This window comes from Cryptotermes secundus, unplaced genomic scaffold (assembly GCF_002891405.2).
Source record: "Cryptotermes secundus unplaced genomic scaffold, Csec_1.0 scaffold180, whole genome shotgun sequence".
Taxonomy (NCBI): Eukaryota; Metazoa; Arthropoda; class Insecta; order Blattodea; family Kalotermitidae; genus Cryptotermes; species Cryptotermes secundus.
In genome coordinates this window covers 5,324,139-5,351,524 of record NW_019718619.1, presented here as the reverse complement: position 1 = coordinate 5,351,524, position 27,386 = coordinate 5,324,139, and the positions used below count along the sequence as shown (strand labels likewise).

Genomic DNA, 27,386 nt, shown 5'->3' with positions numbered 1-27,386 from the left:
TCCAACACCCACCAACATGAAACACAGCACACAATACACCAGACAGCACACGTATTAAAGATAAGCAGCGACACACACAGAGAGCGCCTACACTGAGTAAGTACAAATAACAGTATAAACATATAAGAATAACATAACAAGACATAACATAAGATAGTAACACAAATATTTGTATATTACAGACAACACATGAACAGCGATAAAAACAAGAAGTGGCCGCTGCAGCACCGTAGATATAGGGCATGTACCCTGAAAAATTTTAATTTGAAAAAGAAAGAGAACAAAGATCTTATAGACATTTTAACTTGAATTAAGGTTTAAAAAGTGCTAATTTAAAAATCAAATCGACGCGTGTAGATTAACAAAGATTTTATACAATTAGAAAGACTGGGATTTTTACAATTTTAACAAGCAGTGTAACAGTTACGTGAGTGATACACACCTGATGATGGCCATTTAGGGCCGAAACATGTAGTGTGGAGGAGGAAAAAGAAGTAAAAACTACAATAAAATTGTTGCACTTAAGACGGTATTTGTCCATATACAAACTTTATATTACTTTGAAATTGTGTTTATTAACTTTGTTCACAAACTGAAAGTCAACTCCAACCTCTCCACTCACAAGAATGCAGATCGGAATCATTCATGTAATTCTCGAGTTATGACTGTTTAATTAAAATTTAATCAGCCTCTTTGTGAGAATTTTGTAATTTCGCAAAATGAATTTCGAAAATATGTTCTTCTCTTTGAGATTCTGAGCTTTATTTCAAAATTTCAGTCGACTTCTTCCACGCATCCCAATAATTTCTTTGAAAAATTGTGAATGTAGCTATGCCTCTTGAACTCTACATCCTTGCACAAAAATATAAACATTTTTTTCCCTTGGCACTACAGCCCCAGTGGGCCTAGGCCTACCTCCATGAACTTCTCCGTTCACTTCGATTTTATTCTAGATCTTACACATTCGGTAGGACTCCTTGGGCGTGTGATCAGCTCGTCGCAAGGCCTCTACCTGTACACAAACACAGAAAAACGCAAACAAACATCCATGCCCTGAGTGGGATTCGAACCCACGATCCCGGCTTCCGAGCGAGTGAAGACAGTGCATGCTTTAGACCGCTCGGCTTCCGTGACCGGCAATATAAACATTTAGCTTTCTGGAAATATACCGTAACCTATCCAAAACCTTTCCGCCTGCAATCAAAATCTGAACCTGATGACACAGATAAAGCCGGTAATCAAAACCAGGAGACAAATGCTCTGCTGCGTGGCAGTTTTCGTAATTCCTTGCCTCAAAAAAATAATGACAGAGTTTTTCATCTTTACGTCATAAGGGCAATAGGAAAGAAAGGGCTACGAGTACATAAAGGAAGCTGGCAGGCAGGGCGTTTCATAAAGTTTGCACGTGACGTTGTACGGATGTGAGTTACGTCACTGCCTCATCCAAATGCGGGAAGTTCTTCCTTGCTCAGATTTGTCCTCTTCAGCCCCTTCTTTATTTAATGATGAGGTATTCATTTTTCGATTGTGAGCAGTCATAATATTTCGGGTAGACTCTCACATGTTAGTTCAGACAAGCTAATGATCACACATAAACGTCATTATACATCAGTCATTTCAGAAACTGAAACATCGCCGGATAGCATTAGTTACAATGAGATTCATATAAAATAAATTGTATAAACTTAATCCAGTAAAACTGCACAGTTGAAGTGAATACCCAATTCTTTATACTTTGTAAGAGGCAATTCAAGATCATAGTTGTGAAAGTAGCGCCGATGAGTGAGAAATCTCAAGTTAATCCATACTTATATAGACTCCAAAGCAGTGGAAAACGAAGTTTTACTTAGCATTTTACTCAGAGAAGAATTAAAAATGTGGATTTAAAAAATAAAAAATGTAATTTCCTAGGGGTGCTTAATCATTTTAACCTTTCTATAGAGAAATTCTGAGCTGTTGCACAGTTGTAACAAATTAATCGGTATCAAGTTCATTAAAGTGTAACAATTTAATACTTAATAAAGCCTTTACTTGTTTCGGCTACTGTTGGTCATCATCAGAAAGCAAAACCAGCACTGCAAAGAAAGCATTATACATGATTTGAAAAACGCATGACGTTACAAAGGGATTTCTAAGGGATACAAATGCAAGTAAAGTAAGTCATATTAAAAATTATATGCAATATCACTGAAATTAATTAAAACATTTTGTTGTATGGCTACGTGTATGTGAATCCAATGACGGTCATATTATCTTAATTTTTGTGTATAAAATCTCTTGTGCGATTTTCCGTATATTGTTTTAAAGATTATGAATCATTAACGCCTACGAACACGAATTGTATTTCAGTCATGAACGTTGAAAATAATTTAAGTGTACACATTTTTTTTTAGGTAAATAAATTCATGTAATTATTTCTTCGATCAAATTCACATTGTGTTGAAATAATTTAAAGTAGCGGTAACATGAATAATTTTCACAAATTTTGAGGATTTCCACTTTTCATATACACGTATTACCATATTAAAGCCCTAGAATTGTCAATCTCGAACTATGCCTTTCTTTTACTAAAAAGAATGGAATCATAACTGGAAGGTTCTCATTCTTGAAATATTTCTTTTAAAAGTAACACAGCCTAGAATTTTGCAGAATCTTTTAGGTTCTTGAAATTTCATACCTAATCTATAACCTAACCTATGTTTTTTTCACAAGTAGTAGCTGACTCATGGTTTCAGAGACAAAATCTCATTCCACTTTACGGTGTTTTCTTAACATGCCCCATTTTCCGGCTTGTGTGTTAGCTCTTTCTTCCTTTGTTCAGCGACATTCAAAGTCTCGGAATTTGGAACTAACCATATGCTAGTGTACTAATGTCCTTGCTTTCAGTGTTAGTAGTTACAAACTGTAATTTAGGAACAAATTCTAGACATGTCTGATAGAACAGAACTCTAACCTTGATGCGAATTCTACTTCATTTTGCAAAAGTCTTGCCGATTGAATTATGGACGTTAGAGGTCCAAGTTTTGCAAATATTGCTTTAGATGAAAAGTCAAGTGGGGAACCATAGTACAGCTTACACAACTTTGCAATATTCCTCTTTCTCTGCTTATGCCATAAATTTAAAACATATTGACTTCAACAGCTGTTGGGAATAGCCTTGGCTTTAAGATATGGGATAAAGTAGAGTGCCTAGTGTTGAGAGAAAACTTTCCCTGTCGTAATTCAAACTTCCCATCTTCATACACTCTTTCATAGAATTCCAATTATGAAATGAATTTCGAAACTGAGTGCGCTACCCGGGCTATTCTACACGACGATGTGTCATATTTACATTTTATAAAATATTTGTTTCGTTATGTTATTTATTGTATCTGGAATCACTGACAATTTGTTAAAATGCGGGAATTATTGCATTTAAAGATATAATGTTTTCCCTTTGAAGCTGGTATATAGAGATTGTAATGAAATCAATATTACTACTGAAGAAAATTAATGTTCAAATACCCACTTTCATATCCATTGCAACTAGAGGATACAATTAGTGCTACATTAAACAGGAGACGGTTAATTAACTGTAAAACACGAATAGTAACCTAATGGCTGAGAAATTTCATCCTCTGGGAATATGGGAGTCTCAGGCATTATCAGTCAGAATGTCGGGGCTGTTACCCGAATTTGTTTTATAAAGAGGTAAAATTACGTACACAGATTAAGCATTTTTAAAATCCGTGTCTGAATTTAAATTTACTTTAATTCTGAATCTTAAAGTGGTTTGGATACCTTCGTAAAGCAAATTTCAAAACCAGACTGGAGCTGGAAACCTAATTATATAAACATACAACTTAGTAGATGTTTTCGCAGATTTAGTTGCATTCATTCCTAGATAGTTCCTAAATGCAAAATTTTGTTTTATTATCTCTTCTCACATAACTTAGTAAATTCCTAATATAACTTAATGAATTCATATATCTTTTTGTTCAAGAAGTTCTTACTCAGTTCACTATTTTGTTATAAATGTTTGGTTTATGTTTTAATTGAGGTTTTGTTCAGAAATGCTTAGAAATAATGCACAGATATTAACCATCTCCACTGAGCGGAGGCCCTCTTCAGAAGAGGCAGTGGCCGTCACCCAGCTAATCTAGACAGCCCCCTCTTCATGAACCAAAAGGTTCATGTACACAAGAACCTGCCATTAGAGAGTGTCCTGAGCCACATTATTTTAGTTCATATCTTCATACCCTGGTCCTTTGGAATCAAGTTAAATAGCGTCATCCCCTCTACACCGCGTCCTATCAAACCGTCTCTTCTTTCAGGATTGCCTACAAAAAGTCTTATGTATTTCTGATCTATCTTATGTTTAATTCATGTACAATCGGCATCCACTTTCTATTGAACTTGTCATTATGGAATTGCCTTCATTCACCTGCTTAAGTCTTGATGTTCTCCTCTGCTTCCTGTTCTCAGGTACCTCGTAGTTTAAAAATATTGAGCAGCTGATTACAAACGAGAATTCAGAATTCTGATAATATGAAAATACAGTTAAAATTGTGTAGAAAATGTCAAACAATTTTTAATTCTATTCGCACCAAGACTTTATTTATCGTTCATGGATTTTAAATCCATTTCTTGCCTTTCAAAAAATTGTATTGACGTATAATAAATTTTAAATACATATGAATACATAGTAAGGTACTCATTCGCCCGATATTTTAAGGATATGTATCTTTATGATGGTCTTGTAAGAGAGAAACCTGTCGGTGTAAGACACAGACTACTTAGGCAATGAACGAGATATGCTTGGACGGTAAATTGCATTTGATTTTATATAGGAAGAATATAGGAAAATAAAACCTAGAAAAATTTACTGTAATTGAAATTCTTTCTTCCGCGTTCTTACGTGACACCTCGTTTACAGTAAACATTGGCCGTTTTTGATCTCTTAACAATAAGCAGAGAAATCAGTGTAAGAGTCTGGAAACCAGTTCGCTACACAAACCACCTTGAACTCTCATGCATATTAATGTTCTGTCCATAACTCACGTGACCCAGCACAATTTCCAGTGTTTAACTTGAGTCCAACCCACGATTTAGACGTCAGGTTTTTAGACAGAAATTTTTTTATATTTTTCTACTACAACCGGACCGTGTTACCTCTTATCTTAACAGTTAATCACTGAGCTCAATTTTAGAAGCACTTAATCCTTCGTAATAATACCAATATAAATTTGAGGATAGGAGTTGCTAATTTGCGTGTCTGTGCAATTATGCGCCAGTACACAAAATATACGTGACACTGATACATGCGTACACATCATGTTCGCAATTTAATGGGCAACTACTTCCAAGGCAATTCAGCCTGCTGCATTTGTTTCCTGCGGCCTTGATTTGTAAAGGTACATGAATTCTTTGAACCTTTGGGACAGGTCTTAGTAAAATATTACTTGCGTATATTTGGAAAAAAGTGTTTATAATAAACAATTTAGAATTTAAAGAAAGTCATCGCCGTGAAAACCTCAAAACTTACATAATTTAGAATTTGGTTACTAAATTGTGTTTCACTGAAGACATGACTGCACACTCTGTTACACGATACTTGAAATTATTTTAGCAGAGTTCATAATATATTTTGCTGAATCCTGAACTTGGGAGACCCTGGTATCATTGACCACTGTCTTTCTCTGAACAAAATACACAATAAACCACTTGTCAGAATGATGTTTGGCTAATAGCCGGCAGAATAAATCTAGCATCACATTCTTTCACTTTTCTTACAGACCAAATAAATAATACATTTTCTTAGTTTTTGTTAAAATCATTGAAGTAGTGATTTTTTGCATTCCCATGTAATAAGAACTTATAAACTCAAAATATTTGTTTTGAAATAGGATGCAGTACTCCCAAACTGCATACTCATTCAGGATCGCCTGTTTGTTGTTCCTTAGGTCCTATACATCTACACTGTACATGTGTCTGTAATTTGTTACCGTTCGTTTGATCATCTGAGGCCAAATCCATAGGCGAAAGCACCATTTGATGGATTCCATCAGACTTTGCTCATTTTGGGTGTACTAAAACACAAAATTTATTACGAAAATTCTAATTGCGAAATAGAATAATATTTGTGCAGCCATTTTGTATTTTTATTAACTACCATAATCTCCCAGATCTTTATAGGCCTACCTGCCTTTCAATCATTGAATTATTAATTAATTAAATAGTAAATATTGTCGTGTGCAGAGGCATTCGGAATAACTAAAATGAACCAAGACTGTAAACTTAGATTACACTTGAAAATTCTGCGTATTTCTAGTTTCAAGATGTTTACGCTTGTTTTTCCTAGCTACCTAGAGTTCTGTGTAATGTTAAATACTAAAAGACAGCAATACATCACCTTGGGGCATAAACTTAATATACAGAATTCCAATTCTCAACTTCTTTACAACATTAAATCATCGTGCAATTCCTCCAGTTGTTATAATCATGGTTGTTAATTAATCAATTAATTATCAGGAAGCCAGATTCACCAGATAATTCCAGCACTTAGCACGATTGCTCAAAATAAGTTACAAAATACTTAATTTCGAAAATATAAATATTCCTCTACATATAGCCCTTCAAGTAAATAAATAAAAGTTACAGTGTTTAAGGTTGGGCTGGACACTATTTATTGCCTTGTCAGTTAGGTTAATAGTTAGAAAAACATGTAAATGATTTGGGACCTTAAAAGAGTCCCTTAGTCAGATAAATCTAATAACTAGAAGCAGGAGAGAGCACGATAATCCTCACGGACTCCGTGGGTTAGTTTACTCACCGACTGTACATTCTGTAATTCGCCGGAGCAAAAAGCACGGGTCGCAGCAGTCGGAGATAATGAGTCCATTCCCGGAGCAGGCACTCTGATCTGAGTAGACCTTCTATAGCCCTCTCTCTCTCGTTCTCCTTCTCTTTCTGACACTGTAGAAGACGAACCCGACCATGGTGGAACTGCAATAACACAAGAGAAATGGGATTGAGAGGGATTTCTGTACCCGGCCAATGGAACTTCCGCTAAGCAAGCAACTTCTTTCTTTCTGCTCATCCTTTGTCACTTAACCGCTCCTGGCGGGGGAGAGCCCTTGTTTCAAATTTTCGTAAATGGCCTTTACCTGCTGCTGAGAGCCCTGTCCAATAACCTTGATTCTGTGGAGGAAGCATCACATTAACATTCGGTTCCGGTAAACTGGATGTACAGACGGATAGTTGTCTCTGCTGTTTCCCGGAACGCTGTTAACATGAGGGAGAGCTCAGTGTCCGAGCGTGGAATATACTAGTAGGTGCGTATTATTTGGAAAGTATAGGAAAGACAAATTATTGCCATATTTGTTGTAAGTTATGAGGTGTGACAGACGGACAGGCCCAAGAAATGGTGATAAAAAAGAGATTTTTAATACAACGCACTGGCGAGAATAAGAGAGAAGAAATATGAGTAAAAAAAGAGGGGAAGTACGTTAGTTGGAACATGGAGAACGTTACATAATCAGGAGCTTCCTGATTCGTTTTTCAGTAGTTCTTATTAAGATAGTCTTATCACGGAAGATGAAATGGGTGGGGAAAGTTGCTCGTGAAGGGAAACAGAGACATGCATACAAATATTTAGAAGGAAATACTATAGGGAGCCACTGCACATTGTGATGAGTGAGATGATAGTAATATTAGATGTGAAGGGGTGGACTGGATTCAACTGGCACGAGATATGTTCCAGTGGCCGACGTTTCTCTACATGGTGGTGAACTTTTTGTTTTATGAAACATATGAATTGAGAAGGCAGTTCAATTGTCCAATGTTCAGCTGTGTTAACCAGCTCACACCGGAAGCTGAAGAAGTGACCGACCCGTAAATCAGAACCGAGTCAGTAACGGCAGAAGAGAAAACAATCCTAGTCCAGCAAGGAAACGAGTGGGTCCTAAGCAGTCATTGATTGTGACCTGTTATAATTGACTGCATTTGTGAAGAAGTGCCAATAAATCCAATCATCCAATCCAAAACCTGTAATTTTTGGTCATGAACCACTGACACGTGTCAATATTATATTATTACGAGTATTAAAATAATTATTGTCGATTTACTTTAATTTGATTTTAGATTCTCGGTGTGATGACTATGACAGGTACGTTCCTCTGAATCGTCTGTAAACATATGCCAGACTACACGGCGTTACATCGTCCTAGAAAAATAATATTCTGGATTTACTTCTCATGTTCTTCTGGTAGAATCTGTCGCATTTGTCTACAGGATTAAAAGAAAACTGGTCCCATAGATATACGAGGCACTTCCACAAATCTTTTTAATATTGTTACTTCATATACGCCAGCAGCGCCTCATTAGGAGCCTACATTGTAATAAATTGCTTATAAACATACGCGTAATTATCACGTGTCTCGTAATAAACGCAAGTGCGCACACCTGCAAAGTACAAGCAGTTCAAGTGTGAGAGAAAGTGACTGACTGCTGGGCATCTAGTATTGCAAACTACATTATTTATATTCGTATAATTAAGATAGCAAATTTAATGACAAGCATGCTGCTATGACAGGATACCATAAATTATCCCAGAAACGCTGTACATGTAACACGTTTCCGCTCCCATATACCTTACAGATTACGACTGCGGTGAGACTGTGTAGGAGAGTCATTGAGATCTTATCCAGTGCGGTTTTATACTCAGAAGAAGGTGTCTGTAATAGGCCTGGTGGAACTCAATAGTTCAGAATCACTTGAAATGATGAGTTCTATCTTCTGGGGTGCAACGAGGTGTAGTCCGTTGATATCAACCGACGTTTGGGAGAAACATACTTTTGTTCGTTACCTGTTTCATGCTGCATTCTTCTTGACTAATTCTTTGACGTTGAAGGTGGAGGCGATATGTTTCTCCGAAACGTCCGTTGGCTTTCAATGGAATACGGGGCACCATACCCCGAAAAATAGAAATCTTTCAAATCCCATATATTTGAAATCACATACGTAAAATACATTTAATTTTAATGTATGTTTTCACCCAGCTTCCTGTATCTTATAAGCAAACCCATTCCTTTTTATCATACCTTTTATCCGTATCACTGTCTGCCGTTTCCTAGCAACTTTTTGGCCAGTTAATGAATTTACATAAAAACTGGTATGGATTGTGTACTACTGAAACCTTTCCATATATGTGGCTTTTAATACCTTACCATTAACAATATTAATATGTGGAAATATTCGAGTTGGAATCGAAACCAGCTTTGTTAAATCTTAGAAAAATATAAAACGTTCATACGTATTTCCATAGCGTGTAACAGTCAGCTTGGTGACAGTGCGAATTTCAGTGATGGCTAGCTAGTGAATTATTACTGCTAACCACAAAAGATTATGTATCATAACAGATTATAAACATTCCACAATCTCTATATTAAGCTTTTGTTTTATATTTTAAAATTCACAAATATTGCCACCATACAAACCCAATCTTGTTGTATTTTCATAGAGTTTGGGTTTTTTAGATTGCGTTGTTTGTTAAAACGGTTAGATATTTATAATATTAGAGACCACTCATGTAATTCTCAGCCTTTCCATGTCTAATACAGCTTTTGCAGTTGGCTGTACTTTGGTTGCATTATTGATTATCCTGCCCGTACTGCTGGTGGGGCCAGAGCCGCCTCCAGAGCTCATAGCTGGAAGAGGGGCTCGGCAGGTGCACAGCGGCAAGTATCGTGCCCCTATATCAATGCCGTTCTCTCTGTTAACTCCTCTGATGAACATGCGATTGGTATCGGCTTCGTAGTGAGCTTACTCAGGTAGAGCTAGTAACCACGAGGCCCACCACAAGCGTGTCTAGGAGACGTAGATGTAGTGATTCGTAATAATGGTACAATAGTAATGACGGCTCTGATTATCATGGCGGTAACAATGAAATGGATATTTCTCCTTTATGAGAGGAAGCTTAGAGTAGTTGTGGCGATCAGGAATTTTTTGTATACAACCCGAAGGTTCATTATTGTCCTATTCTCTTACGAGTCTGGATTCTATCCTAAACTACATTAATCCACTCTTTTTTAAATCCATACTAATGTTATCTTTCCACAATACGCCTACTTTTGACTGTATTTAAAGAAATTTGAACTGCTGGAATTAGGTTCATATTTTGCACATTTTCAGAAAACGAAATAAATTGGACCCATCTTTTAGAATTTTTAAACAAAGGAATACAATCTTCGCATAGAATTTCTTTCTTGATTTATGAGGAAGGAAGAGAATATTTTGTTTGTGTGTTTCGTTGTTCCGAATACCTTGATGAATATTTCAGATAACACTTTGATCTAACCACCATTCATATTCTCTGAACTGTCGCATTTATTGAAAGTAATAATCATTTGCACCCTCTCAGTTCGGAATCGTAACCCTTGGGTGCAGTTTCATGAATTTGTGAACCTCAACCTCTATTCCTCGCGCAACTGAAATAAGAAAAGCCTGCAAGGGGAACCCTCAAGTTAATTTCAACCTGGGTATAGCCCAGAAGAGAGATGGGGTCTCATATGGAATATTGGCAAAGTTTTCCCCGTAACAGCAGATGTAGGCCTATAGAGGAACACATCAACCCAGCATTACTTCTTGTACATCTGTTACACGTTTCTGCGATTTGGAGAACAAACTTTTCTCGTTTCTCCTTCTTCTTCCTCTTCTTTTTCTTCCTTGACATCTATTCCATCTTCTTATATGTCCCTCCCAATTCCCAAACGCGTCTCCTGGCACATTCTCCAACTGAAGACAATTTCCTCTAGTTTCCAGGCCCAATTTTCAAAATCTTTTCCGCCAATCTCCTCTTCTTCCAAGCCTCTCCGCGGTTTATATTGAGTCGCTGTGTACAAACTGCCCATGTCTCTTGTCTTTACACTGATTTTTTTTTTTGTATCTCGATTTCTGAAAAAAAATTGGCATAATAATACATCAGAAAATATTTTCCTTCCCATTTACCTGTAGTTCATGGGCAATGGACTTCAGCTGAAATGCAATGTCGCTTTCCATTTTAGTTTTTTTTAAGTAATTAGAATTATTGCGAAAAATGAACAATTGTCCTTCTCATATCCTTAAACGTCAGGGCGGAATATATGCGAATCTCGCTATTTTCGCGTTAAATCTGCCGAGAAATACGTATAAGATGGATTTCCTAACGATAATAGTCGAATCACACCGTTCGAATTAGTACAGAATTTTGTGGGGAAAAAAATGGTACTTGAAAGAGCCAAAACATGGCGATGCGGCGACGCTCCCAAAGAGTTGACGAACATGTACGTTAACCCTGCGCCATAGCCCAAGCGGTTAGTCGCTGGCTTCCCACTGCGGCAGTCAGGGTTCGAGCTCGGGTCTAGTCAATTGGGATTTGTGGGGGACAAAGTGGCGCTGGGGCTGGTGTTCTCCGAGTATTTCGGTGTCCCCTACCAATTTTCATTCCACCAAATTCTCCATCATCATAATCACCCGGGGCAGGTACAATAGGCCAAACAGTGGCCGACGTGCCGAGTGGACCCAACTGGACTCCAACCTCCACTAAGAGAATAAAAAATGTTTGTTTCCTAAAATATTTAGTGCTTCTTCTTCCTTATGGAAAACGAGTGGAATTGAGGGCTCATAAGGTGCACCTTACTTTCAGTGGGTACATGAACTTGTCTGCACTGCTTCTATGATTCATATGATTTCCGAGCTCGGATATTCATGCACACCACTTGAGAACATTGTCTCAATCAAGCGTTTCCTTTTCTCGTGATAATACTTTAAAAAATTAACGACGTTAATGCGTTAGAAATCAAAGAGTCAGGACTCGTATTCCGAAGTTTTTAAGTTCTACTTTCGGCAGGGACGTCAATCCTGATTGAGGTCTCTGTTGTTTCCTTCAGTCCTCAAGACAACTGTCGGGTTAGGGCCTGGCTTAGGCCACTGTCTCTTCTCTCTAAGTCCGTCCCAATTCAATGTTCGTAGGTCAGTCCACCAGCAGAAGCAACATACATTCTAGAGGGAAACGTCTTTAAACAACACACAGATACATCTAGGGCGATGATATGATGAAGATGTTGATAACGATAAGAATAACAATTATTGTCACGATTTAGGGGTGTGTGACTATGGACGGGGCTTCGATTGGTGAATGGATTTATTTACCACTTTCATGTCTATAGGCTCGGAACTACAAGCACTTACAATGCTATCGCTTATCTAAATGCTTAAAAATCACTACACGCTAAGTCTTCTCCAGCCTGCAGTGTCTTCAATAGCCTTTGCTTGGCAACAGCTCCCAACAATGGAAATCCTTCAGCTTCTGTGTTCACGTCGTTACTGTTTGGCGAATATCCCACAAATATAATGCCATCTCTTCTCTGCCTCCCTTGCGGAACTCAACTCTCAACCGACTGCGTCACCCCAGTTTTCTTCAGAGAGTTTACAGAGTTCCCACTTATCCACGGGTCTATAAGCCACATTATGATAATATCCGTAATGATACTAAAAATAAAGTAAAGATGAGGCTGGCCTTGTGTAAGTGGGTTAGAATAGGATACCTCCACCGTAGTCATGCTAATCATAGAGTGTGGCGAAAATGAACCCGGTGCCTGGGGGTATAACTGGGCCACCCTGTCACTGGTGGTCATAAAGAGAGATACCTGGTCCTCCAGTCTGGGTGTCGGATGCAAGGCTGACGATCTTGCTATGTAAAAAAAAAAATATTTTTGCGGAATCCAAAGAAGGAAAACGGGAAGCAATCCGGCAGAATCTTGTGAAGAAGACTATAATAAGGCTAAGAGGTCAGATTTCTTATTTCAGGTCTTTTTAACGGAACATTTTAAATCAACAGTTCGCAAAATTAAGATACCGAGAACTGTAATTGTTCTCGTTCTGCACTATTAATATAGGTTTCGCCCCGACCTAAGAAAATAGAGGTCCCGTAAGATGAGGGTGCTACATGTTATTTGGATCATTATGTAAAGGTGCTGAAACTATAGGACTTGTAGCACGCATGGGGTAAAACGTGAAATGCATCCCCAATTTTAATCACACAATCCGACTCGAAGAAGGCAAGAGGGACCTAAGCCTAGATGCGAGGATGTGCATAATAAAAATAAAATATATTTTAGGAATGAGAATATGCAATGGGTTCGTAGGGCTTAGGACAAGGTCACTTGGCAGACGCTGAAGAAAATTTAACTGAGGGATTTCAGATTTTTAAAGGTCCCTGCTCAATTTACGCGTAGTTATTTTTAAGGCAAGAAGGAATTATTTTCGTGTAAAGAATATTTGATTTGCCCTAAAAATTCATTTAAATTAATTATTATGTTATTTTCTGTTTTAAGATGCCATCACTAAGTAAGACCATGTATATTGCTTCGAATTGTAAGGCGATTAATGAATAAGGTATTGATAGGCATGTGGAAGTAACCTCCGTAACTTATTTCGAGGTATGCCTATACTATCCCGACATTCGCCAGGAAACTTTGGGAAAACAAAGAAAAACTAAAGTCAGTAGAATCTGTGTCCCGGCAGAGATTCGAACGGGGTGCCTCGTGAATAAAAATTTGAAGCATTTTTCTTGAGGTAGTTTTCTCGATAAACCCGATTGTTGTATAAATGTATTTGTACCTTAATTTCATTCATCTGCCAGCAGCCATACCATGTTGAAAACATCGGTTCTAGTCCGATCTCCGAGGTTAAGCAACATTGGGCGTGGACAGTATTTGAATGGATAACCGCTTCGAAACACCATATGCTATTGTCATTTCTTTAAAGGGGTAATGCTGTAGCATAGTGTGTTTAGGCACTACGCTACAAGGCGGAAGATCTCGGGTTCGAATACCGATAAGTTGGATTTTTTTCAGTTGACCTAATCCTTCCAGCCGCACTATGGCCCTGTGGTCGACTCAATCTCTAACAGAAACGAGTACCACGATCCTTCATAGGAGGTAAAGGGCGGCCAGTGCGTAAGGCTGACAAACTTACCGCCATCTGTGAGTCGGCTGTCTAGAGAAATGTGGAAGCCTCGACGTCGCACAACCCAATGGGCCTCCATGGTATGTTACTGGGTTAGTTTTACCTTTTTAATTTCATGTATTAAAATAAAATATGCTGTACATTCTTCTAGAAAACTAAAAACCAAATTAGAGCCTCTAAACTTATCTTGTATTGTCCGGAATCTTTAAAAATACCTATTTATAAATTATTCGCGGTAACTAATGCTAAAGATTTTTCTCTTGGCACTACAGCCCCAGTGGACCTAGGCCTACCTCCATGAACTTCTCCTTTCACTTCGGTTTTTCTAGATCTTACACATTCGGTAGGACCCCTTGGGCGGGTGATCAGCTCGTCGCAAGGCCTCTACCTGTAGACAAAAACAGAAAAACGCACCCAAACAAAATAAACATCTATGCCCTGAGTGGGATTCGAACCCACGATCCCGATTTCCAAGCGAGGGAAGACAGTACGTGCCTTAGACCGCTCGGCTACCGGCTTATGTTATATATATATATATATATATAATATAATATAACTAAGAGAAGAACGTCGAGCACTAACATTAGTATTAAGTCAAAGCAAATTCCACATTTCGTGATTACTGACAAATATTTGATAGATAATTTCCTATATGTATATGTGTGCCCCTTAAAATGAAATTTGGGACTTCAAACGCAAAATTATTTTGGTGTTTAGGCTCAACGTGTGTGTGTCTGTTCTATATAGCCCCATTTTGATTTAAGAGTCAGAATTGTAGACCTATGGAGTGTGGAGGTGTACAAATATTTTATTTATTTTGAAATTTAAATGGGGACACACGTATGCTAGAAGGAAAAAAGTATTATTTTACGTACGTATGTCATATTATTGTCTGCGTATGCGCACAAGGGAACACCCGACGGCATGCAAATTGCTTGATGGCTGGACAATTACACAATGGCAGTACCACATTCTTTCCACTGCGCTGTAATTTTGGCGCTACTCAAATATTTACCATCACAGCAGCTGCGAGACAAGAAGTCTTTGTGGGGAATAAAGGAGATAAGTCTGCATTAAATTAATTCACAGCCAATGTCAAAAATGGAATCTGCCCAAAAATATTATTTTATTAATTACGAGTATTTTGCTTGTAAGTATTCAATTAATAATTATTTTATATAATTAATTCACTGATATTTAGTATGATCTTCTTTTAGTAAAAATGTTTAGATCGAATAAATATTTTGAATAAAGATGGAGTCTGGAATAGTAATATTTTTACATTTCTGGGGTGTTAAATAATTATTTTTATGTAAGATACAGATTCGGTTTAAAATAAATCGTGCTTTGAATTGCAAAACTATAAATCTACCACACAACAAAACTTATTTAGACGAAATTAGTTTGTTTTATTTCTAAATCTTGTATCTTTGTGAGAAATATGTATAGTTCCTAACTATGAAAATTTAGAAATAGGGATTAATGGTATAGCATTATTTTAATGCAAATTTATACTTACGAATATTGAGGATTAAATTTCGAATGACGTCCCATAATGTAATAGTACGTAGAATATCTCTGCTTGCTGCCTGCTTCATGTTGCTTTCTTGCTTGTCTTACTCTTCCACCCTGAAAACAGATGCGATGTTCCTCCAACACATTGTCTGCCTCTCATCGCCTACACGGCATTATATCTCAGAAGATAGAACTCTTCATTATGACCGCTGTGAGAACCTGAAATTCAACAGGTACCTAACAAATATATCTCAATATTCTTAATATTTATGAATTTTGAAAATGCATTTTGTGCAAGAGTTTAAACGCGGGCTGCTTTTAGGCCTAAGTTAAATTTCAGGAAGTTCTGCCCCTTAGTAACAAGAGGCCACTGGACACCATTGTTCTTATGTCGAATGAAAGAGTTGTTATAAAACAGAGCACGAATTTCCCGAAAATTCTCTGCACGAAAGGGGATACAGACCCGCGACTGCGGAAACGGAACTGTTGCCAATTTTGGACGTCTGCAACTTGTTGTTTACTAATATGAGTTGAATATTCTTGTTATTTTAATAAATCCGATTTAGAACACTTTTGCATTGAGCTTCAAGAGTAGATGTTGTGTTTTTCTGCCTTCCCTAGAATTTCTCTCCCCCTCCCATATTGCAGCTTATGAATACTCCATGAAGGCAGCTTCTGGTGATTAAACATTGTCTGTTCATCTTCGCTCATTTTTGATATGCTGAAACCAGCTGTAGCCGAAATCTCTTCCTCGCGTGTAACATGTGTGCGTGTATCTCAAAAACACTGAACACTGGCTATATTGACTAAGTGTTTCCATCTTGGTCCCTCCAAGCAAAATTCCGCTATAGGACATCATGCCATGGCCGGTTCATTCCAAATCATTCATTTTTTCATCTCCCAGTCATCCATGTACAGTTTTGTTACTGAAAGCATCGTTAAACAACCAACCCTCTGTGCTTTATTAAAGTGTTGTATAAAATATTACTTCATATTTAATTGCTTATATTACGACCATCGACATAACAAATAAAATGGGAATATCTTCAATAAAGACAATAGGACTTTGTATATATCTTACGTGTTTAATATAAACGTAACTGTGCTACATGTTTCGACCATATGATTAGGTAATCATCAGGCACATAGCTCAACTGATTAAAAATATTGGTTATAATACGGATCCTTATTCTTGCAACTGATGGCTCCGTTGTTAGCAAATATATATTTATATATTAGGTATTTATCTGCCATTTAATATACAGTTCGTAATTACTATTATGATTAAAAACATTAAAATAATGATAAAATACAAATATGAAAATAGAAAAATTAATAATTTAATTAGCATGAAAATTAATTTTATGTTGCATTTAAAACTCAGGTTAGATGCTGTGTTTGGGCATGTGCAATCTTCAGTTGCCGTGTGTTGGTATGCCATTTATATTTTATTTTGGACATTTTTCATCATTTTTATTTTCTCCAACACACAACATTGGAAACGGAATCTCTTTGCATGATCAGTTTTAAGCTGAAAAATTCCCGACTATCTTGCCAATGATTGAAACTAGCTGTTTCTAGCTGACACAGGTGAATATGAAATTTTCATCATACTGATGACAGAAACATCCAGTTTCCGAAACACATCTTTCAATAAATTCTAAACGGAGGATAATATTTAAATTAAAGTAATATTTAATGATACACACATCGTCAGAAAATGTTAGGTTTGATATAAAAGAAATTATTCAAAAGGAAAAATCTTAGAATCAGTTTAAGTGGACCTATGTCATTAAAATTTTGATCTTGGGTCCATATACCTGCCAGAATTATTCATATTTTGAGCAGAAGAAACGAATAGTGTAGAAGTAAAGTGCTTCGCTGTTTATACAAAACTTTCAACGTGGGCTCTTTGTTGCATTTTGGGTGTATTTACATTTTGCCTCCCTCCTTCCAAAAGAAAATAACGAAACTTCACTTACTGATAGTTCGAGGGGGAGAAAAAAGCATGGCAACAAATATAGCTTGTTTAAAGTAACATGACCCTGAGGGAAAGATGTTTTCTTCGCTCACATATACCTCAGGGCGTTCCGGAGAATTTTTAACCCTAAAGTAAGGAAAACACGGAAGAGTAAGCAGAAAAGTGTGCTTCTTAGGCCTTGAAGGAGAGTAATGCTCATATCTGCCATCTTGGAGGGGTTCCCACCCCTATCTCTTCCTTAGTCACGCTTTCCTGATTTCTGCACTCATGTTCCCAGAGATCATTTTCTTGGCTTCTGATATGTGGAACACCTTCCCAGGCTACTCAAATAAGGAAATTACTAGGCATAGTCCTCGGAAAATAGAATAAGATTTGAAGCAGATGTTAGTAACGTTTCTTGAAACATAATGATATTAACACATATTAACAACGAAAATCGAATCAGCAAATGCGGTTTCGTTTACCCTACATTGAACTACGCGGAAATGTCAGCCCACATAGCGCAAAAATTGCAACAAAAAAAGACCACTTTCATTTATAACATGATTTCTATCCTGCATGAAGTGAATTCAAATAGAAAGGTTATGTCCGCTCTTCTCATAACTCAGGAATTAAGTGATAGATTTTTATTAAATTTGGTATTTAATGCCTATATTAAAATTTATTGAGCGGATTAAGTGAAGTATGCAACAGACAGCTACCTGCTGCTTGCTAATTTCTTGCTCTACTACTTGACCCTGAAGATGAAGAGGAACGTTTCTCCGAAACGTCGATAAACTTTTGCTACCAGACTACATGCCATCGCATCGTAAAATATATTCACTCTCGTGCTACTGAGCTAATTTTATTTTCTTTATTTAAATCAAATATGTTATATTCTTCGCACGAAATGAAATTCGAACTGTACCTATTTCCTCAGATAAGGCTCGCTGTACAGAAAACATGAAAGTGACACGGTAAAAGGCAGACTCAACTAAGGTTAAAACTTAAGCTTCCTCTGTATCATTTTTTTTATCTGAATGTTTCACAAAATTAAAGAGGAAATAATTTCTCAGCCTGTGAGTACAAATAGCTTTGAAATAACATCGGCTATCAGCAGTTCCCGAGTGGAATTCCATCACAGGTCTCCTTCATGGATTCTCATATTCCAGTAAATTATAAACGCATTCAGATTTGCCGTCTGAGCAGGATGGGGGAATTATGCAAGAAACAACATTAGGACCAATTAAGTGAGTAAAATTGCAACAAATATTATTATAGCTTTACGTATTATGAATAAATATCTTTTCATTTGTACACCCTCCGATTACTGTTGTAACCTGTATTAGCCATTCGCTCACGGTTTCCTTACGTTCCAAATACAATAAACCCTATTTGTTAGGTAATTCTTTTGCCAATTGTTTTTTGGTAGAGAAATTACACATACATTTGTGTCCACAATAATAGTTCTGTACTAACAGTAAATACGAATCCGGACCAGTGAGGTACATAACAAATGAAGGCATTAAAGAAATATTTTTGAACGTATTGCAATTTCGGTAACAGATTTCAACTCTGCAAAAATCAAAGCCGAAAAACACACTTCAGTTTCAATGTGTAGAGCATTTGTTAAAATGGAAGACAACATGGTAATTGTGCCGTAAACCGCTAAGGGAATAGGGGTTCTGGGCATAACTGAGCAAAAATTTACTAGCTGCTTTATATACATTTTTCAGGTCGATGTCATAACTTGTGTTTATTGGCGATTTTAATTTACTCTGAATTTAGTAGCTGTAAATAAAATAACTGTCTAGGTCATTCTGGAAACAAAAGGAACTCTACAACATTTTGAAGGGACTGCACTTAGTGCCTGTTGTAATATGAGCTCTGAGATGCGACTTGCTTAAGACCCGTTCTATACAAACTCTGCCTTATATTGCCAATTCTTTCCTTTTGTTAAAACAATGCAACGTCCCTCATACTTTAGGTAATGCCTCTTTCTTTGCTTCTCTTGTGTTTCTGTTCCCTTATTTTCTGCTTTAGCAACAAATTGGTTGTTCCTCCCCAACATTTTCCTTCTTACTTCTCATTTCACCTCTCTTCCACACACAAAGTATTTGGCTAGGTTTAATCCACAGATTGCGCCAATAAAGGCTCTCCTTGCAATGTAAGCTGTGAACAAGTTGCAGAATGGCCCCCACTATTTCTTATGTGTGTGTGTGGTTTTGTGTGGCTGTTGATAACGTTGTTACAAGAACGAAGAAAACAAAGAAGCAGACGGTGTAGCAATTATTCGCTTAAGAAGACACTGCACTGACAATATTTCTGCTGCCACATTTCCTTTCATTGATTCCGAATAACTAATTTTTCTTAGAACGATTACAGATTGATTATCCTCATCAGAATTTCAAGCTTGTGACTTATAATTCTTATGTTCAGAAATTAATGTTCAGTCCAGATTTTATATTATTTGCTATTTGGCCCTCTTTGTGTATAAGACCCGCTGGTTCACATAAAAGTAAGGGCCAATTAATCAGACTAATTAAGATCTGTTTTTTCCTTGACACTACAGCCCCAGTGGGCCTAGGACTACCTCCATGAACTTCTCCGTTCACTTCGGTTTTTCTAGATCTTGCACATGCGGTAGGACTCCTTGGTTGGATGATCAGCTCGTCGCAAGGCATCTACCTGTACACAAACACAGAAAAACGCAAACAAACATCCATGTCCTGAGTGGGATTCGAACCCACAATCCCGGCTTCCGAGCGAGCGAAAACAATGCATGCAATTAAGATCTTTGCGTCGAGTAAAGCAGTCATGGGACGACTGCCATGAATTGATGGTTGAGAGCCAATAGTTATTATCACTGTAGCTGTGTGTAGATTGTAGCACAACAATGTCAGATTCATTGGTCTCTATGACGAAATTACTGAAGAAAGCTTAGGCCTGTATGCTGTGCTTTGTCTAAACAGCCTCTCTCAGAAGCGTGGCAGCAGTTCGGTGTTTCTGAACATAAAATGAAAATATATATATTTGACTGTCGACTAAGTCAGTGCAAGTAGCCTGGCGTACATGCCATGATTTTCCTTCCTTCTTCCAAATAAGTGCAGAAATGTTACTTGTACTGATAAAGATCGCTTACATTTATATCATTCTGATTTCACTATTCCTATTGCCAAATTAAATTCTGCAATGGAATAATTGGAAATTTACAAGAGATAAGTTTAATTTTATTCAATCTGGTTCGTCACACTAGTTAATAATTATAAAATGATTTGATAACACCGTCCAGTGTGACTCAGTATATATTTATATAGCGCCTTTACATGTTTCGGTCAGTTGTGACCATCTTCAGAAGGCAAAGTTTTTGTCTTCGTGCCTCTGCCGTCAAAATGGAAGATTTGGGTGTTATTTTCCGTCCTCTGAGGTCCGAAAAGCGTTACTTGCCTCTTTTTTGTATGATTCTTTAAGATCTATGTTGTCAAGTTATTTCTACCTCCGTTGTATATTGAAATAACGCTTCCCGGAATTCAGAGGACGGAAAATAATACCTCACTCTCCCGTTTTAACAGAAGAGGCACGTAGATAAAAACCTCATGATTTTAAATATTAAAAACTTTAATAATATATTATTAACTCAAATATCTTCTAACTTTAATAATTTTTATACAAAAATGTATGTATTATGATCTATGTAATAGCAACTCCTTAACATGTTGTTCTTGCCTTCTGAAGATGATTACAACTGACAGAAACATGTAAAGGCACTATATAAATATATACTGAGTCACACTGGACGGTGATGTCAAACCTTTTTGTAATTTACAAGAGATATTCTTCAACTTTCAAGTTTCGGCGACTCGTCGCTCCTTGTATTTGCATATAAATCCTCATAATTCTTCAGTTATATTTAGACATTTTGCTTTCTTACTCTAAACATAGTCTGCAGTCTGTACAGTGACGAGAACTACGTATATTTACTTGTTAACAGTCTTCTTAAATTTGTTACACAGCAGTAGGAGAAGAAAAAAGGAAAGCATTCCGTCCTACAAAATTTAAGGAAAATCCCTGTGACTGTAATCAACTTAAGCTCTAGGGGTTACTGAGACTTCTGAAGAATAATTACATTTACCGTCAGCCTGCAGTGTTAGTCAAGTTTACAAGACCTATCACCACGAGACTTGTACCCTTCATGAAGCTTTAATACAAACGGTGGACTGTGTTTTAGTATAAGATAGACGGTAGAAAAAGTGGAGGTGGACTATTGGGACGAAAGAGCGAAAGAAGAAGGGTAGATACCGACGCAAGGGAAGATTCTTTTGAGAAATGTGTATGGATGCCTGTACTCTCACTCCCTGAGCTCGTCCTGCCTCCCTGCAGAATTGCTCTCTCGGTCGCTGGGGGAACTCCTGACAGGAAGGTGCGATGGCTTTGCAACATAAAGTAGAGGGGAAGGGGGGAGGATTCCCAAATGTTCGCTGTGTTTACTCAGAGGTCCCACCCCATAGACTTGGCTACCTGACGACATACCTCTAAGTCAGAGTGAGGAAAACTGCGATAATGCAGTGAGAAGGAATACATGGCTGGAAAAGTAATGTAAAAGTTGGCCTGCTGTGCATGAAACTTTGAAATGGTTTGTTTCAAAACTTGTTGCCTTATACACACCAGCCTATTGCAAACTCGGATAATAATTATACAAGTTATGTTTTCGAAGAAAAAGTGAAGGGATAAAAGAGAGGGGGAACTAAAGCACAATAGACCACTGTAGGTCACGTGCAAGGGCCGAGAAGGCCTACCCCTCATAGAGGGAGGACTGAGAGGAGGAAGGAATAAAGATAAGATATTTTGCGTAATTTAACAACACTTTTCGGTCGTATGATGTCATCATTAGACATAAATGATTGTGATAATGCACTAAACAAACGTAGAAGTTAGAACCCACACATCATCTTCATTATCACTGCGAACACATACCTCTGTTCTATTCATTCATCAGTAATCTGTCAGACAACAGGTCCACAGTCTCTTCCAAAATAGTTCCTCCACTTAATGAGATCTAGAGCTTTCTCCTTCAAATAAGAATATCCTCTTCTGTCCTCAAAGTCATCCAGCATCTTCTTACGTCTTCTTTCTCGTCTTCTGGTCACTTCTATCCGCCCCTCCGGTTTGGTTTGTCTCCAGAGGAAACATCTCGCATACATGGTACTTCTGTTTTTGGAAAGAGACTATCCAGGAAAAGTGATAATGTGGTAGTTTTTCCATTTGCTTTCCACATCGCAGTACAACAGCCGTTCAAACCACTCCGGTCACGCCTGTTGCTATACGAACTTGAACCATCTCGAGCATCATTTGCTCTGTGCTTCAAGTCGCTGCTGATGACGCTGCTTCCGGCATCAGTTTTTGGTTTTTGGTGTTTTTCTTCGTCTGATGCCTACCCTTTGACCTGTCCAGCAAGGGAGGCCCTGCCAGTAGCTACGCTACCGCTGGTATAGCTCTCAAGGTCCTTGGCATACTCAAACCCCCTCACCACGATAAGGTGGATACACCAACGAGGGGGTCTATATCCTAAAGCATTAATTCAAACGGGCATGTGTTACCAATATTGAGCATTTGAGTTGTGTTAAACCTGCCAAGTAGTTCAGAATTACTGGGTTTTTGGACTTTTCCATCATCTGGAATTCTAGGTAATAGAGGATATTCTAGATAATAGATGACACGACGTTTCGGAAAATCGATTTGTTTCCATCTTTAGGTGAGAAAGGAAAACACATACTCAGTTGGGCCCCTTAGTGATCCAGTGATTGAGATTAGCTCTGTCTAAGGGGCGCAACTGAGTAGGTGTCTTCCTTTCTCACCTGAAGACGAAAACAAATCAAGTTTCCGAAACGTCGTATCCTCTATTACCTACAGTGTCCTCTATTACCTAGAATTCCGGATGATGGAGAAAGTCCAAAAATCCAGTGATTCTGTGTGTCGTCTACCATCGTCAGAACCCTTTAGGATCTGCCTGCCAAGTAGCTCTTATGTCGCGCTAATTTAAGCAAGGTTATTGATTTTAAACTCTGTTTCTGTTCTGTTTCTGTGTCATGGTACTTAATATTTTTAATATTTGAGATGTGCAGGTAGTTTGAATTTTCAATTCTGACTCGTGAAGAACTGTATTTAGAGAGGTATTTACGGACTACCTACTTCCTTTCTGGAACTAGCAATTTCGATAAGAGGAATATCATGTGTTTGTTGGGGGGGGGGGGATTTTTTCACCCCCAAACATTATGCTGCTGAGCGGATACACTATTGCACTTAGCGTCCTAGTGCTTCTCCTCACATCCGCTCATATACAGGACTCTTTATGAAACATATTTGTCAGTCTGTAATTAAATATGATCTTCTTATCATAATGTCACGTGTAGGATGGTACACGTGACGAGAATGACGGGTTCTAGTTGGGATAATTGGATTTATTAGCACTTTGGTTACAGCCCCTCTTAATTACAGTTAATATAACGCTATCGCTGATCTACACACTTCCCATTTCACCGTTGCACACCCACTAGGGTTCTCCATCTTCACTAGTCGTTTCCTGGCAACGGATCTCAACACAGAAACTAGCACAGTCTCACTGAGTCACACGCTCCAGGTATTTCACATGACCGAAGTCTTCAAATTACACACCAAGTCTTCACACGACGAAATTTCTGTGGCCATCTTCCACCGAGAACTCAGAACTCATCATTTTCACTTATAAACTGAAACCTGTTGTGTCTTTAACTATCGTAATATAGCCTCCGCAGCAATAATACAGAAGAAACAGCCTCTCTAGTTGATATGTGTTTACCGAACCATTGAATAGCAACAGCCGCGGCGCGAACTTCGCACAAAGCCAGTCACATGATAGCTATCTCGTCAGTCCATGGACTCGCTGACTGTTGCCTAGCAACGAGCTGTAAATATTCGTCCTATTGATGAGTGCGCTTACGCGAGGAGGTGTTTATCGCCCGTTGTCTAGCTATACAGGTTACAATAAGTTATGTTCTTAAAAGGAAATAAGGCGAGAGGGTTCAAGAGGAGAAAGACAATAATGTACATACACAAATTATAAATCACTCCGTCCAATGTGACCTGTAAGTTTTTTACTACATAAAAACTTAACACCCTTACATGTTTCGGTCTCTGTGGACCATCTTCAGAGGGTAAACATCACTACAAATAGGAAACCACTATCACATAATTTGTTTACACGCAAAGTACGTACACTTATATGTTACAGCACACAGTACACAGAATAGAACATTTGACAAACACAGCAGTTTCCTGGGAATGTAAGTTTTTAAAAAAAATTGTACAAAATTCCTTGATGCTAATTAAAAGTTGGACGAAGTGATTTATAATTGTAATTGTTATTGTGACGGACCAGAATGAAACATATCAAAATGTACATATAATTATGTATAATACAATATATATAAGGGTTCTCAAGATTTTGGAAATCTGAAACCGTTTAAATTCACACCTCATGACATATAATGTAGAATTATGTTCCTAAAGCTGGTAATGGAGTTACTTCCATTTAGTTATGTTTCGAGTGTTGTCATTTGTCAAATGTCCATTGCATATGAATAAGCCTATGCCTATTTATGGGCTCTGAAAACGCATTACTCTGAAAGATTTCCTTACTTTGGATATGAATAAAGGGAACCAGGTTTGAAAAACTGTAAATAATTGCGTCATGTATGATATCATATGGAATATATATAATTGTGCATTTAACTCCCGTGATTGGCCCAATTCTAATGCATATTCTTTAAATTGAGGTTCTTTTCCGCCAGAGTTTATGGGCCCCCACTTCTATTGACATGTCTCAGTGAACCATTGATGAATCGTGTGTCTGTGTGGAAGCATATCAATTTTAAATCAAACTGTTTTGGAGACACAATCTGGTACACACTCCGAGACCCTTGTTCAGCTCCTCTGTGCCACGATGGAGACATGAGAAACAAAGAATCCATTTTTTTGCTGATATCTCAGGCAGCATCTCTGTGTCGTGACTGGGCAGTCCTTCCAGAAAAGTCATTGACCTACTGCCCGAAAGAATATCTCTTAACATCGTCCTTGGAGAATGGGCCATAATTTTTCCCTCTTCCCAAACGTTAGGATGTGGAGTGTGGGGACTGGAATGAGTTCAGAAGAGTCATGAAAATGATAATGATTTGCACACAAGCGAAACTGACGGGAGTTGGGAGAAGATGGCTGTGAATGACAGACCACAAACTTTATGGTTTAGGAGAAAGGGAGGTCAGAGCGGGAGAGCAAGAAAGAAAGAAAGAAAGAATAACTGTGACGTCATAGACCATGAAGTTTGGGAGATTTAACAAGCCTCGAGGTAGAGAAAGGAGGTCGTATAAATTGTTGCTTGTCTTGCAGATTTTCTTTCTTCCGTTCTTCTAGCCTGGTTACGGATTACCTCCATGAATACTTGAGCATAAATACGATCCTTATTAATTATGGGATTTAGACAAATTATGCATTAAGAAAGTGAAATCTTGTGAGTCAAAGTCAGTCGGTCTTGCTTTGGGATGTATCCACACATTTCACCTTGACGTACACCTGCCGTGATGAATGCAAGTACCGCATTACGCAGACAGCCCTAATGGCCGTTTTATAGGCGCAAAGAGTCTGAACTTCGACGATGACGTAAAATTAGATCCCTATCCATCTTACAGATGATGCTGAGGACAGGAAAGATACTGAAATCCAGTGGTGAACTGGCGGGAGTACAGTCGATATAGCGACTAAGCTACGAGCTGGAAGACCGAGGAACCGGGGTTCGATACCTAGTGGGAACGAGAAAGTTTTCTCTTCTCCATAACGTTCAGGCCTGCTTTGGGGTCCACCCAGCCCCTTATAAAGTGGGTACCTCGGACCGTTTCCACTGGAGTTATTGGCAGTCGTGAAGCTGACCAGTACACTTCATACAATGCAGACGTTAAGAATAGTGGAGCTGTACCTCTGCTCCCCCATACATAAGGTTACTATCAGTGGGAAGTACGGAACATTGTATGAGACTCTAAGAAACACAGATATGATTGATATCTGATTGAACAAGGCATAAAAGACACATAATACAAATTTTTGTAATATGGCTTATGATATTCAAAACCGCAAAATTTTGCAAGGGGAATTTCGCAATTACCTACATAAAATCGAGCTGATTAGACTAAGTTTATACATAATGAGACATGAGGGTTCAGAACAAAAATTGTTCAACCAGCAGAGACTGCCGTTGATAAGGAATGGATCTGTAAAAGTCACGTGACTGCTGGTTACAGTTTCGACAGGTCAAAGCAATAGAGTAATTGTGGAAAGAAGTGTTTTCTGTGTGATCCGAGCCGAGGATACATAAAGAGGACCAGCTGCCATTACGAGACATCTCTTCTTTGTCAATCATGTAAAATATCTCGGTGTAATCTTCGATAAGAGGATTACATGGAGACTGCACATAGAAATGATTGAAGCCAAGGCCTTCAGAACATTTATCAGAATCTGCTTCCTATTGAGAAGTGAGTGTTTAAGCGCAAGAATCCTACTAACCTTCCATAAGGCACTGATCAGATCGGTAATAACGTACGCTTGTCCCGCCTGCGAATTATTGGCAGACGCGTATTTCTTAAAGCTGCAACGCATGCAAAACAAGGTTCTGCGCACCATCGTAAACTTTCCAAGGTTCACACCTGTCCGCGATTTGCACACAGCTTTAAACCTTCCATATGCATACGATTATATAACAAAATTATGCAGGAAACAAGTAGAAGTCATACGTAATCATGAGAATATTTATACTCGCAGTATATTACAAGGTGAAGCGAGATATAGAAAATATAAGAGGCTTAAACTTGGGGGTCGTCAAGGTTAAGACCGTCCAAGTGAC

General features: G+C 38.0%; 2 long non-coding RNA genes across 3 annotated transcripts in view; one reads left to right on the top strand and one right to left on the bottom strand.

Annotated features, from left to right (window-relative positions):
- The window catches only part of LOC117282138, a 28,046-nt gene extending 21,165 nt beyond the window's left edge, over positions 1–6,881 (bottom strand). For both annotated transcript variants that reach the window (XR_004512772.1, XR_004512773.1), the window contains exon 1: positions 6,812–6,881. This is a non-coding gene — a long non-coding RNA (uncharacterized LOC117282138). The remainder of the gene's footprint in view (positions 1–6,811) is intronic.
- Positions 1–27,386, top strand: part of LOC111861831 — a 501,275-nt gene that overhangs the window by 410,346 nt on the left and 63,543 nt on the right. The gene's annotated exons all lie outside the window — the stretch shown is intronic.